Source organism: Capra hircus, chromosome 1 (assembly GCF_001704415.2).
Source record: "Capra hircus breed San Clemente chromosome 1, ASM170441v1, whole genome shotgun sequence".
NCBI classification, from domain to species: domain Eukaryota; kingdom Metazoa; phylum Chordata; class Mammalia; order Artiodactyla; family Bovidae; genus Capra; species Capra hircus.
The window spans coordinates 99,457,885-99,470,373 of NC_030808.1; the positions used below are offsets into that span (position 1 = coordinate 99,457,885).

A 12,489-nucleotide genomic window follows, 5' to 3' on the forward strand; every position below is an offset into this window, starting at 1 on the left:
CTTTTGTTCAAGATGAATGAATACCGCTCATTGTTGGACAACCCAGAGGTGATCATGAGTTCTCTGGGTGGGGCAAAACAGTGTCGAAGAAGTCTCTCTCGGGGATTCTTGCTGGCATTGCTCCAGCAGCACCAGTTGAGCCCGGTGTTAGGAGGGAGTGGCAAAGGTCAGTTGTTTCTAAGCCTGGGAGGTCCTGACAGCAAAGGAGAGCTGCAAGGCAGCCTAGCGACTCGGACTGTCAGGCTTTAGCTCTCAGCTTTAGACAGATGTGAGAAGAACTGAATAAGTTTGGAGGACTGTAGTTAGATACTGAAGAAAACTAGAAGAACTGAAAACCTGGTTCAGCTCAGTTCAGTTCAGTTCAGTCGCTCAGTCGCGTCCAACTCTTTACGACCCCATGAATCGCAGCACGCCAGGCTTCCCTGTCCATCACCCACTCCCGGAGTTCACCCAAACTCATGTCCATTGAGTCAGTGATGCCATCCAGCCATCTCATCCTCTGTCATCCCCTTCTCCTCCTGCCCCCAATCCCTCCCAGCATCAGAGTCTTTTCCAATGAGTCAACTCTTCACATCAGGTGGCCAAAGTATTGGAGTTTCAGCTTTAGCATCATTCGTTCCAAAGAACACCCAGGGCTGATCGCCTTTAGAATGGACTGTTTGGATCTCCCTGCAGTCCAAGGCACTCTCAAGAGTCTTCTCCAACACCACAGTTCAAAAGTTGGGGTTGATAATTTGTACAAGATAATAGCCTCTGACCCAGTTTGCAGGTAGGGTACCAAAAGTGGTGTTTTCAAGGAACAGGAGCAAGTCAGTTAAAACTCTATCAGATGAGATAGAGTTTGCATATCCACGGCAACCTACAATTTACAAAAAGGGGCAAAATAGTTCAAAAATAATGAACTCAGCTAGAATCTGCCTACTCAGAAGGATATGCTAGAGTCAATACTGTCAATACTGGGTTTTCATTGCTCTCTATAGTTCTATAGGTAAGACATACACATATAAAATCCACCTTGCTTTATAATACAATCTTAAATCTAGTATCAGTAAAGAAAAAGAATCTGATATTATGGCAATCTTCTTACTTGAACAAATAATTAAATACAAGGAGAATATATTTATCGATATATTCAGTTTGAGTAAGAAATAAGAGATTTCTACATGTTATTCATTCCAGGAAATTTTAGATAACTGAAGGTCCAGACTGAGCATAAAACTCAGAGACATCTTAGAAGGAAACAAGAAATCCTTCCTATTATATCTTTACTTACATGATAGCACCATAAATTGAGTCCTACAAAATAGAAGTCATTAACATGTGAAAAACATTTTTTAAAAGATTCAACAGATGGTTCACATCATATGTCATCAGGGAAATTCAAAGTAAAAAAGAACAATGAGTTATCACTATGCACTCATTAGAATGGCCAAAATCTAGAACATTGACAGCACCAAATGCTGGTAAGGTTGTAGGGCAACTGACCAACTGTCTTCCAAAGTGGCCATACAATTTTGCATTCTCACCACGGGGAAAGAAGCTAATCTGTGCAGGTACACACTGTATGATTCTCATGATTCCTACGCTTGAGATTCTGGAGAAGACACTGTTGTTCATCTGATATATAGCTAGTCTTCAATCAGGGGGCAAAGGGGAGATCAGATGACAAAAGATTAACTTTGCTTTATTAAAATCACTGAATCATTTTATTTTCATGAAAATGTTTGAATAGCCTCATGACCACCACATTTTTCATCATTTTTAAAACACCTTTTGGTTATCATTATTAACAAATCTTGTTGGGCAGCCAACTATAAAATAAAGTGATCAATGTATAATGTCACATTTTCCTGAGTAGGAAGTAGAGACTGTAAATGTTTACTGATAACACTTGATGTTAATTTTTAAGGGCAGGTGTTATGGTTAGTGGATGGATATACAGATTTGTGACATGGAAATTCACCCTTCTATTACCATAACAGAGTTCCTCGGGTCTCTGGAATATAGGAATTTCAAAGTGTGAGTAGTGAGCCTGCCCCTTTACAAGCCTGGAGAATCTTCATTCATTTGTTCATTTATTCAACATATACATATATATATATATATATATATATATATATATATATTTACCATCTTCTAAATACCAGACACAATGCTGCATGCTAAGCGTGTATAGGATATAAAGGCAGACATGGTCTGTGCACTTATTGAATTTATCACCTAGGAGCAATAACTAAATAACTGAATATAAGAAGGTACAATTGGATAGTTATATTGATAAAAGGCGGCTTCCCAGGTGGTGCTTGTGATAAAGAACCCACCTGCCAATGCAAGAGATGTAAGAGATGCGAGTTTGATGCCTGGGTTGGGAAGATCTTCTGGAGGAGGGCATGGTAACCCACCCCAGTATTCTTGGCTGAAAAATCCCATGGACAGAGGAGCCTGGCAGGCTACATAGTGTTGCAAAGAGTCAGACACGACTGAAGCGACTTAGCATGCACACATTAACAAACGGTATGAAGAAAATAAAGCAAGATAATGTGATGGGATGTGACTAGATGCAGCATCAGTGAAAGTCTCTCTGATTGTTGAGCTGAATCCTGAAAGATAAGAGGAAATAGTTCTTCAAACAATTGGGGGTAGAATATTCCAAGGATGGGAACAGAAGTGTAAAGCTACTGAGGTGGGGACAATGTTGGTGTATTCTAGGGACAGAAATGTCAGTTTTGCTGGAGCAGAGTGAGAGAGATGCTTGTACGGGGCATGAGATGAGGGTGGAGAGGGTTAGGTATCAGGTCACATGGGGTCATGTAGCCTGGGCAATAAACCTGGGTTAATTTTAAATGTGAAGGAAGTCTTAGAAGGCTTAAAGATGGAATGTGACCCAATGAATCCAAATACATTGGCTGTTACTAACCCTTCTGAGTGACCCACTTGCCAAGATTACAAGTAAGTTGTTGGACCCAAAGGACAAGAAGTTTGAGGCTTGAGGTTCTACATGACACCTATATGGGAACTTGAAGGTGCTTTAAGATAAGCTGCATGTTTGAATAAATATAAATTTTCTTTACAAGGAGTATCTGACAGATTCCAGTCACAAATCACAGGAACCTTGATAAATAGTCTACTTGTCTCCATAAGAACACTTCATCCTTCACAACTGTTCTGCCTTAAACAACACACTTTATGGCAAGTGTATCCATCAGGGTTCAGGGAAGCCAAACTAGCAGGTCCATATATTGAAATTTATGACAAGGAATCACCTTATGGGGTTGTGAGGTCTGGTGCAGCAAGTCCAAGAGGCGTAGGGCTGAGTGAGGAAGGAAGCTTATGGGTAGATTGAGCACAGGCTAAAGCTGTCATCCACAGCAGTTAAAACAGGAAGAGCATGGAACTCCGTGGGCACAAGCAGAAGCCTTTGTCCAGCATGCTGGCATTTCTTTTCTCTCATAAGGAAGCCTCAGTCCTGCCTTTGAGGTCTTCTAACTGGCTAAGTCTTGCTTTCCCAAATTATCCAGGATAATCTCCCTACTAAGAGTCCATTGATTAGGGACTTTATATTGGCAAAATTTCTTCAGAGCAACACCTAGATTAGTGTTTGATTGCATAACTGAGAAGAGTCTTCGGAAGTCTGTAATGAAAACGAGTTGTCACAGCAAGGTTAAAGATATTCTTTTATAATCTTAAAGAGGTTCAATAAATGGATAATGGTTTCTTACATGTATCGTGATCCATGGCAGACTCACTCATATGCAAACATTATGCCATGAATCCAGCAGGTGTTGTTACTCTGAATAGCAAGATGAATTGAGGACAATTATTTATTTAGAAAGTATTAGGTTAATGGCATGACTTTTGCCACATAAAGGAGCTTGTCACTGAAGCTAATGTAGGTTAAGTTATATAAGTTTTATCCGCAAACACTCCTGTGAATATTAGGAGTTACTAATCACTATGGTGGCTTAGATGGTAAAGAATCCATCTGCAATGCAAGAGACTGGGGTTCAAGCCATGGGTCAGGAAGATCCCCTGGAGAAGGGAATGGCAACTCATTCCAGTATTCTTGCCTGGAAAATCCCATGGACAGAGGAGCCTGGTGGGCTATAGTCCATGGGAGCGCAAAGGGTTGGGCACAGTTGAGCGACTAACCCTCGCCTTACCTTATCACTTCATGGCAAATAGACAGGAAGAATGTGAGAACACTGCAGATTTCATTTTCTTGGGCTCCAAAATCAATGTGGATGGTGACTGCAGCCACGAAATTAAGAGATGCTTGCTCCTTGGAAGAATGGCTATGTCAAACTTAGTGTTTTAAGAAGCAGAGACATCACTTTGCTGACAAAGGTCCATATAGTCAAAGCTATGGTTTTTCCAGTAGTCACGTATGGATGTGAATGTTGGACCGTAAAGAAGGCTGTGCGCCGAAGAATTGACACTTTTGAACTGTGGTGCTGGAGAAGACTTTGAGAGTCCCTTGGACAGCAAGGAGATCAAACCAGTCAATCCTAGAGGAAATCAGTCCTGAATATTCATTGGAAGGACAGATGCTGAAGCTGAAGCTCCAATACTTTGGCCACCTGATGTGAAGAGCTGACTCACTGGAAAAGACCCTGATGCTGGGGAAAATTGAGGTCAAGAGGAGAAGAGGGCAACAGAGGATGAGATGGTTGGATGGCATCACTGACTCAATGAACATGAGTTTGGTCAAACTCAGGGAGATAGTGATGGATAGAAAAGCCTGGCATTCTGCAGTTCATGGGGTCACAAAGAGTCAGAGGCAACTTAACAACTGAAAAACAGCAACAACAAGGAGTTTTAGGGTGTTCTGGGTAAAGAGAGGAAGTCAGGTTGCAAGCAGGGATCATTTCCAGGTAAACATTTCAGGTGCTTTTTGTAAAAGAAATCTGAAGATGAAAAGGACTCAGCTCTACAAAGCTTCCGGTAATCTGTTGAGATTTATTTTCTCATTCTAAATACATAGCCACTTTTATGAATAATTTTGTATTTGTAATTTTTTGTTCATTTTCTTAAAGAAAACTCTCCAAATTGTAAGCTCCAGGCCCAGGAAATAGGTATCCAGCCTTGCATATGAATTTTTTATCATTTGTTTTTTAACTCAAAAATAAATAAATAAATAATCCCTGACAAGAACTTACAAAGGCCTTTTGGTTCATTATTGGTTGAATGGTCCCCCAAACCAGTCAGTTACAAGGAAAGTTCCCCATCTAGTTTTGATATATCTCAGTAAAATACTAGCGTTTATTTCAGAAGCAACATTTTTGCTTTCACGGTGGTCCTCAGGAGAATTCTGAGACCTTCAGAATGCCTTGCGATGCTACAGTGCTTACCTGCAGGCACAGAGGACAGAATCAACTGCGAACTGGCAGGAATCCACACCATCTTGTGTTGCTGGTATTAGGGCAGTGGAAAGTGTTTTCATTTTTAGCTTTGCTTATGAGGTAGGTCCAGGTTGCATTTTATCTTATTAACAAAATATAGGGCTTCCCTGGTGGCTCAGTGGATAAAAGTCCACCTGCCAATGCAGGGGACATGGATTCGATCCCTGGTCAGGGAAGATCCCACCTGCCTTGGGGCAACTAAGCCCAGGTGCCACAACTACTGAGCCTGTGCCCAGTAGCCCCAACCAGCTACTGAGTCCATGTGCTGCAGCTGCTGAAGCCCACACATCTAGAGCCGCTGCTTTGCAGCAAGAGAAGCCACTGCAAGGAGAAACCCATGCAGCACAACTAGACAGTAGCCCCTGATCGCCGCAACAAGAGAAAGCCTGCATGAAGCAGTAAATACCCAGCGCAGCCAAAAATAAATAATTAACATATACACAGATTCTTATATGAAAAACAGCATATGTTCCTACTGGTCAAATATTAGAACATATATAACCTTATTCAGTAAGAATTCTCTATCCCATGATGCTGAAGTTTTCACTGGACTTGTAATCTTTTTCTTTATTTTTATTTGGGGGGTTGTTATGCATTTGTATTGGTAGTACTTTTATAGTCAGAGGTTTATATAATTCTTCTAGCACTTTATTTTCTAGGACAGTAACAATTAGATTCATGTTGACTGATGATAAAATGAACATGTTTCTTCATTCTCCTCCCCCTCTTCTACCACACCGTTTTGTTCAATAATATGATCTTTGTGCTTCTGTTAAATTTGCTTTTGCTACTATTCACTTGACTTGTTGGTTTAAGTCCTTTGTCTCTCAGCTGTTACTGAATTATTAAGAATGAAACTTCTTTCTTACTTTCCCAGTTTTTGTTAATTGTATCTGGCATTCACCTTCTAATTTGTCATCTGAGGCTACGCTGTTTTAATTTCACTTATACATTTAAATTCCCATATCTTTCATAATTTTCCACAGTTTATTGTAATCCACACAATCAAAGGCTTTGGCATAGTCAATAAAGCAGAAATAGATGTTTTTCTGGAACTCTCTTGCTTTTTCCATGATCCAGCGGATGTTGGCAATTTGATCTCTGTTTCCTCTGCCTTTTCTAAAACCAGCTTGAACATCGGAAGTTCATGGTACACGTGTTGCTGAAGTCTGGCTTGGAGAATTTTGAGCATTTCTTTACTAGCGTGTGAGATGAGTGCAATTGTGTGGTAGTTTGAGCATTCTTTGGCATTGCCTTTCTTTGGGATTGGAATGAAAACTGACCTTTTCCAGTCCTGTGGCCACTGCTGAGTTTTCCATTTGCTGGTATGTTGAGTGCCACACTTTCACAGCATTATCTTTCAGGATTTGAAATAGCTCAACTGGAATTCCATCACCTCCACTAGCTTTGTTCATAGTGATGCTTCCTAAGGCCCACTTGACTTCACTTTCCAGGATATCTGGCTCTACATGAGTGATCACACCATCGTGATTATCTTGGTCATAAGGATCTTTTTTGTACAGTTCTTCTGTGTATTCTTGCCACCTCTTCTTAATATCTTCTGCTTCTGTTAGGTCCATACAATTTCTGTCCTTTATCAAGCACATCTTTGCATGAAATGTTCCCTTGATATCTCTAATTTTCTTGAAGAGATCTCTAGTCTTTCCCGTTCTGTTCTTTTCCTCTATTTTTTTTGCATTGATCGCTCCAAGGCTTTCTTATCTCTCCTTGCTATTCTTTGGAACTCTGCATTCAGATGCTTATATCTTTCCTTTTCTCCTTTGCTTTTCACTTCTCTTCTTTTCACAGCTATTTGTAAGGCCTCCTCAGACAGCCATTTTGCTTTTTTGCATTTCTTTTCCATGGGGATGCTCTTGATCCCTGTCTCCTGTACAATGTCACGAACCTCCATCCATAGTTCATCAGGCACTCTATCAGATCTAGTCCCTTAAATCTATTTCTCACTTCCTCTGTATAATCATAAGGGATTTGATTTAGGTCATACCTGAATGGTCTAGTGGTTTTCCCTACTTTCTTCAATTGAAGTCTGAATTTGGCAATAACCAGTGCATGATCTGAGACACAGTCAGCTCCTGGTCTTGTTTTTGCTGACTGTATAGAGCTTCTCCATTTTGGCTACAAAGAATACAATCAGTCTGATTTCAGTGTTGACCGTCTGGTGATGTCCATGTGTAGAGTCTTCTCTTGTGTTGTTGGAAGAGGGTTTTTGCTATGACCAGTGCATTCTCTTGGCAAACTCTATTAACCTTTGCCCTGCTTCATTCCATATTCCAAGGCCAAATTTGCCTGTTACTCCAGATGTTTCTTAACTTCCTACTTTTGCATTCCAGTCCCCTATAATGAAATGGGCATCTTTTTTGAGTGTTAGTTCTAAAAGGTCTTGTAGGTCTTCACAGAACCATTCAACTTCAGTTTCTTCAGAGTTACTGGTTGGGGCACAGGCTTGGATTATTGTGATACTGAATGGTTTGCCTTGGAAACTAATAGAGATCATTCTGTCATTTTTGAGATTGAATCTCAATACTGCATTTCAGACTCTTTTGTTGACCATAATGGTTACTGCATTTCTTCTGAGGGATTCCTGCCCACAGTAGTAGGTATAATGGTCATCCGAGTTAAATTCACCCATTCCGGTCCATTTTAGTTCTCTGATTCCTAGAAAGTTGACGTTCACTCTTGCCATCTCCTGTTTGACCACTTCCAATTCGCCTTGATTCATGGACCTAACATTCCAGGTTCCTATGCAATATTGCTCTTTACAGCATTGGACCTTGCTTCTATCACAGTCACATCCACAACTGGGTATTGTTTTTGCTTTGGCTCCATCCATTCATTCTTTCTGGAGTTATTTCTCCACTGATCTCCAGTAGCATATTGGGCACCTACTGACCTGGGGAGTTCCTCTTTCAGTATCCTATCATTTTGCCTTTTCATACTGTTCATGCGGTTCTCAAGGCAAGAATACTGAAGTGGTTTGCTATTCCGTTCTCCAGTGGACCACATTCTGTCAGACCTCTCCACCATGACCCGTCCATCTTGGGTGGCCCCACAGGGCATGGCTTAGTTTCATTGAGTTAGACAAGGCTGTGGTCTGTGTGATCAGATTGGCTAGTTTTATGTGATTATTGTTTCAGTGTGTCTGCCCTCTGATGCCCTCTTCCAACACCTACCGTCTCACTTGGGTTTCTCCTACTTAAACGTAGGGTATCTCTTCACAGCTGCTCTAGCAAAGCACAGCCACTGCTCCTTACCTTGGATAAGGTTTCTCTTGAGAAATCTGGTCAGGAAGCAACAGTTAGAACTGGACATGGAACAACAGACTGGTTCCAAATAGGAAAAGGAGTACATCAAGGTTGTATATTGTCACCTTGCTTATTTAACTTATATGCAGAGTACATCATGAGACATGCTGGGCTGGAAGAAGCACAAGCTGGAATCAAGATTGCTGGGAGAAATATCAATAACCTCAGATATGCAGATGACACCACCCTTATGGCAGAAAGTGAAGAGAAACTAAAAAGCCTCTTGATGAAAGTGAAAGAGGAAAGTGAAAAAGGTGGCTTAAAGCTCAACATTCATAAAACTAAGATCATCGCATCTGGTCCCATCACTTCATGGGAAATAGATGGGGAAACAGTGGAAACAGTGTCAGACTTTATTTTTTGGGTCTCCAAAATCACTGCAGATGGTGATTGCAGCCATGAAAATAAAAGACGCTTACTCCTTGGAAGGAAAGTTATGACCAACCTAGATAGCATATTGAAAAGCAGAGACATTACTTTGCCAACAAAGGTCTGTCTAGTCAAGGCTATGGGTTTTCCAGTGGTCATGTATGGATGTGAGAGTTGGTCTGTGAAGAAAGCTGAGCACCGAAGAATTGATGCTTTTGAACTGTGGTGCTGGAGAAGACTTACAAGTCCCTTGGACCACAATGATATCCAACCAGTCCATCCTAAAACAGACCAGCCCTGGGTGTTCATTGGAAGGACTGATGCTGAGTCTGAAACTCTAGTACTTTGGCCACCTCATGTGAAGAGTTGACTCATTGGAAAAGACCCTGATGCTGGGAGGGATTGGGGGCAGGAGGAAAAGGGGATGACAGAGGATGAGATGGCTGGATGGCATCACTGACTCGATGGACGTGAGTTTGAGTGAACTCCGGGAGTTGGTGGTGGACAGGGAGGCCTGGTATGCTGCGATTCATGGGGTCGCAAAGAGTTGGACACAACTGAGCAATTGAACTGAACTGATACATTTAAATATTAAATACATTCAATGCTCACCACCATGTCTATTTCCAAATTTTCCTCATTCATTTCTCAGTTTATTTTGTAGTAATTTCCTGAAAAGTACTGTTGGGAGCATTAAACCCTGAAATCTCCACATGTTGAAACTATTGGTAGTTTTCAGATTTGAAGGGCAGCTTGGATGTTTGTAATATTGATACCTCGCTTGCTTCTCTTGTGGAAGTTGCTCTGTCTATTGTCTACTAGTATTGATCCTTGCTATGAAGATATCTAATATACGACATTTATTTCTCTTCAGTTGAATGACTAGGTCATTTAGGTTGGCTCTCAAGTGATTCTGTCTTTATCTTTAAAAATTAGTGATTTTGCTATTGTTTTTGACTATTCTGAGTCTATTATTTCCGGCACAAGGTATGTCTTTCCTCCCCCCTGAAAAAAACAAAAATTAGATTTTTTACTTATATCTTTTTTGCCCCCAACTCCTCTTTCCACTAGAGATATCACCAAACTCCATCTTTTCCACAATTAAAAAAAAATTGTATCAGGCCAGTAACAAGGATTGCCTGTCTCTAAGCTATACAAAACATAAAATTATACCAAGAAATATCAAATTTACCAGCAAATAAAGGGATCGGAATTTTGGAACAGTGAAGACATATTAATAAAACTGTGATTAGGTTTGGAACTAAGTTACCAAAAATGCAGAGGCAAGACTGAAGCTTCATTGGAGCTTAAAAGTTCCAAAATACGTGCTATGGGCTGAATTGAGTTTCCCCAAATGCCTAGCCCCCAGCATCTCACAATGTGACGCTGTTTGGAGGCAAGGCTATTAAAGAGGTGATCAACAGCAAGTCGTTTCAGTATGGCAGGCTGTCTCCTATTTGAGGGTAGATTTGCTATAGAATGCTTTAAAATATTTCTGCTTACATTTTCTTTCTTAAAGACTTATCCCACTTATGCTTGCTGGATCTTTTTATCCGCATTTCTTATTCCCCTCTAATTTGTTCTTTTAGGTTTTCATCTTCTCGTATTTGTTTTCCTCACTCGGATACTTTATGCTTCCCATTGTGTTACAGCAGTCTGTTTTCACTTGCGGTATTTTTTTCCCCTAAGTTCTGCCAGTTGACTTTTCATCATTTCCCATTGTGTCTTCATCTCTTCCCTGAGTTCTTTCACTCTTGCTCTGTGATCTTCCATACAGAGATAAGCACTTTTTTCAATTTTTGAAATTTAATTGTCTCAAAATTCTTAGTAACAATATTTGTCTACTGGCAACATGTTCCTGGTGGTGATATTTATATTGATGAGTTTTGCTGCTCTTTTAAAAATTTGTTTTAATTTGGTTGATAATATATTTGTGTCCATGCTATGCCAGTGTTTTTTAATTTACCCTTTTAATTAATTATCTTTATTGAGGTTGGTTTTCATAAACTTGAAATTTGTAGCAGGTCCCTGGCCGAGCGCCTGGGACGTGCAATCAGTGTGGCCTTCAAGTTTTACAACCTGTAGAGATGGTCTTCTTTTAGTAAAATATGGCTTGTAGGTGAGATTCTTTATTTAGTCCTGCCTCATATGTTTCTCTGAACCACATGAGAGCTTGGGGAGAGCTTTTGCTTCCAGCTTCCAGCCTTGTTCACCCCGTGTAGCATCCATAGATATAAATGAAAGATACAGTGTTTGGACCTCAGGGTGAGCCCCTCATCTTTAGTGAGCCTCTCTTTGCCAGCACTTTCTGAAATGCTGCTGCTCTCTCCATACTTAGCAATTTATCTTTGTGATTTCTGTCCAGTTTCTGCTGTTTGCTGCCCTTCTTCATGGTTTGTAGGCTGCAGGTTAAGTCTACCTTGGAGTTTTGCTGAACATAGAGATTGTTTGTGAAGTTATTTCCTCTTACTTTCCTGGTTGTTCTTGTATAATATCCAAGAATAAAGAGGGCAAGATACTGACATTTGTAGTTATGTTTGTATGGGAAGTGGAGAGTTTGGGTTTTCTTTTTTTTTAAATCCAAATGTATAAAGATGCTTCAATACTGTGAGGATTTTTTAATGTTTGTGTAATTTCTTTGTTTTGTATTTTTTGGCTTAGTATTTAAAGTGGCCCTCAGTCCAGCTCAAATATCATTCTACTTTATATATCTTACACTTCTGTTAGATCTTTCTGAATTACTCAGTGGCCAGAAGAGCAGCTCTCTTTCTCTATACTTGTATTTACTTTGTCCCCTGTAGTTGGCTTTCCTTTTCTCCCTTGCAAATTTTTCCTCATCTCCATAGTCCTTGCTATCAGTGATAATTCTCTCTGGGCCTCAGGGTCTATCTCAAATAGCATCCAATTCTTAAAATCTTTTCTCTGATCTCTGTGTATTGTTACAACCTCATTATGTGTTTAACCACCATTTACATTGCTCATATTTTCTTAGAGCAGATCCTATTATAGATGATATTTTGGTTATTTGGCTATAGCTCCCACTTTCTACCAGTGGGAAGGAAGCCTGTGACTTAGTCATATTTGTGCCCCATTTATACCTGAGCATAGTACATAAGGTATATTCAATAAGCATTTGTTAAAATGACAAAATTTAGCAAAAGGCCAAAAAAAAAGTTTTTGGAGTGCAAGGCGCAATTTCCTGCTGCTTCTCACTAACACATATAACCATTCATGGGGCTAATTTGGCTGTCTTCTGAAGCCACAGATCCCTGCAGACTGAACTATCCTATAAGGAGGTAATGGCAGATGTGCTTGTTTAGTCATGCAGTCACACTGTGTTTTTGGTTTTAATTGTTTGATTTCAATACAGAATAATTTGTTCTTTGCTTTGTAAGAGT

General features: G+C 40.2%; 1 protein-coding gene across 1 annotated transcript in view; it reads left to right on the forward strand.

Annotated features, from left to right (window-relative positions):
• WDR49 (WD repeat domain 49) overlaps positions 1 to 12,489 on the forward strand; it is a 164,783-nt gene that overhangs the window by 151,305 nt on the left and 989 nt on the right. The gene's annotated exons all lie outside the window — the stretch shown is intronic.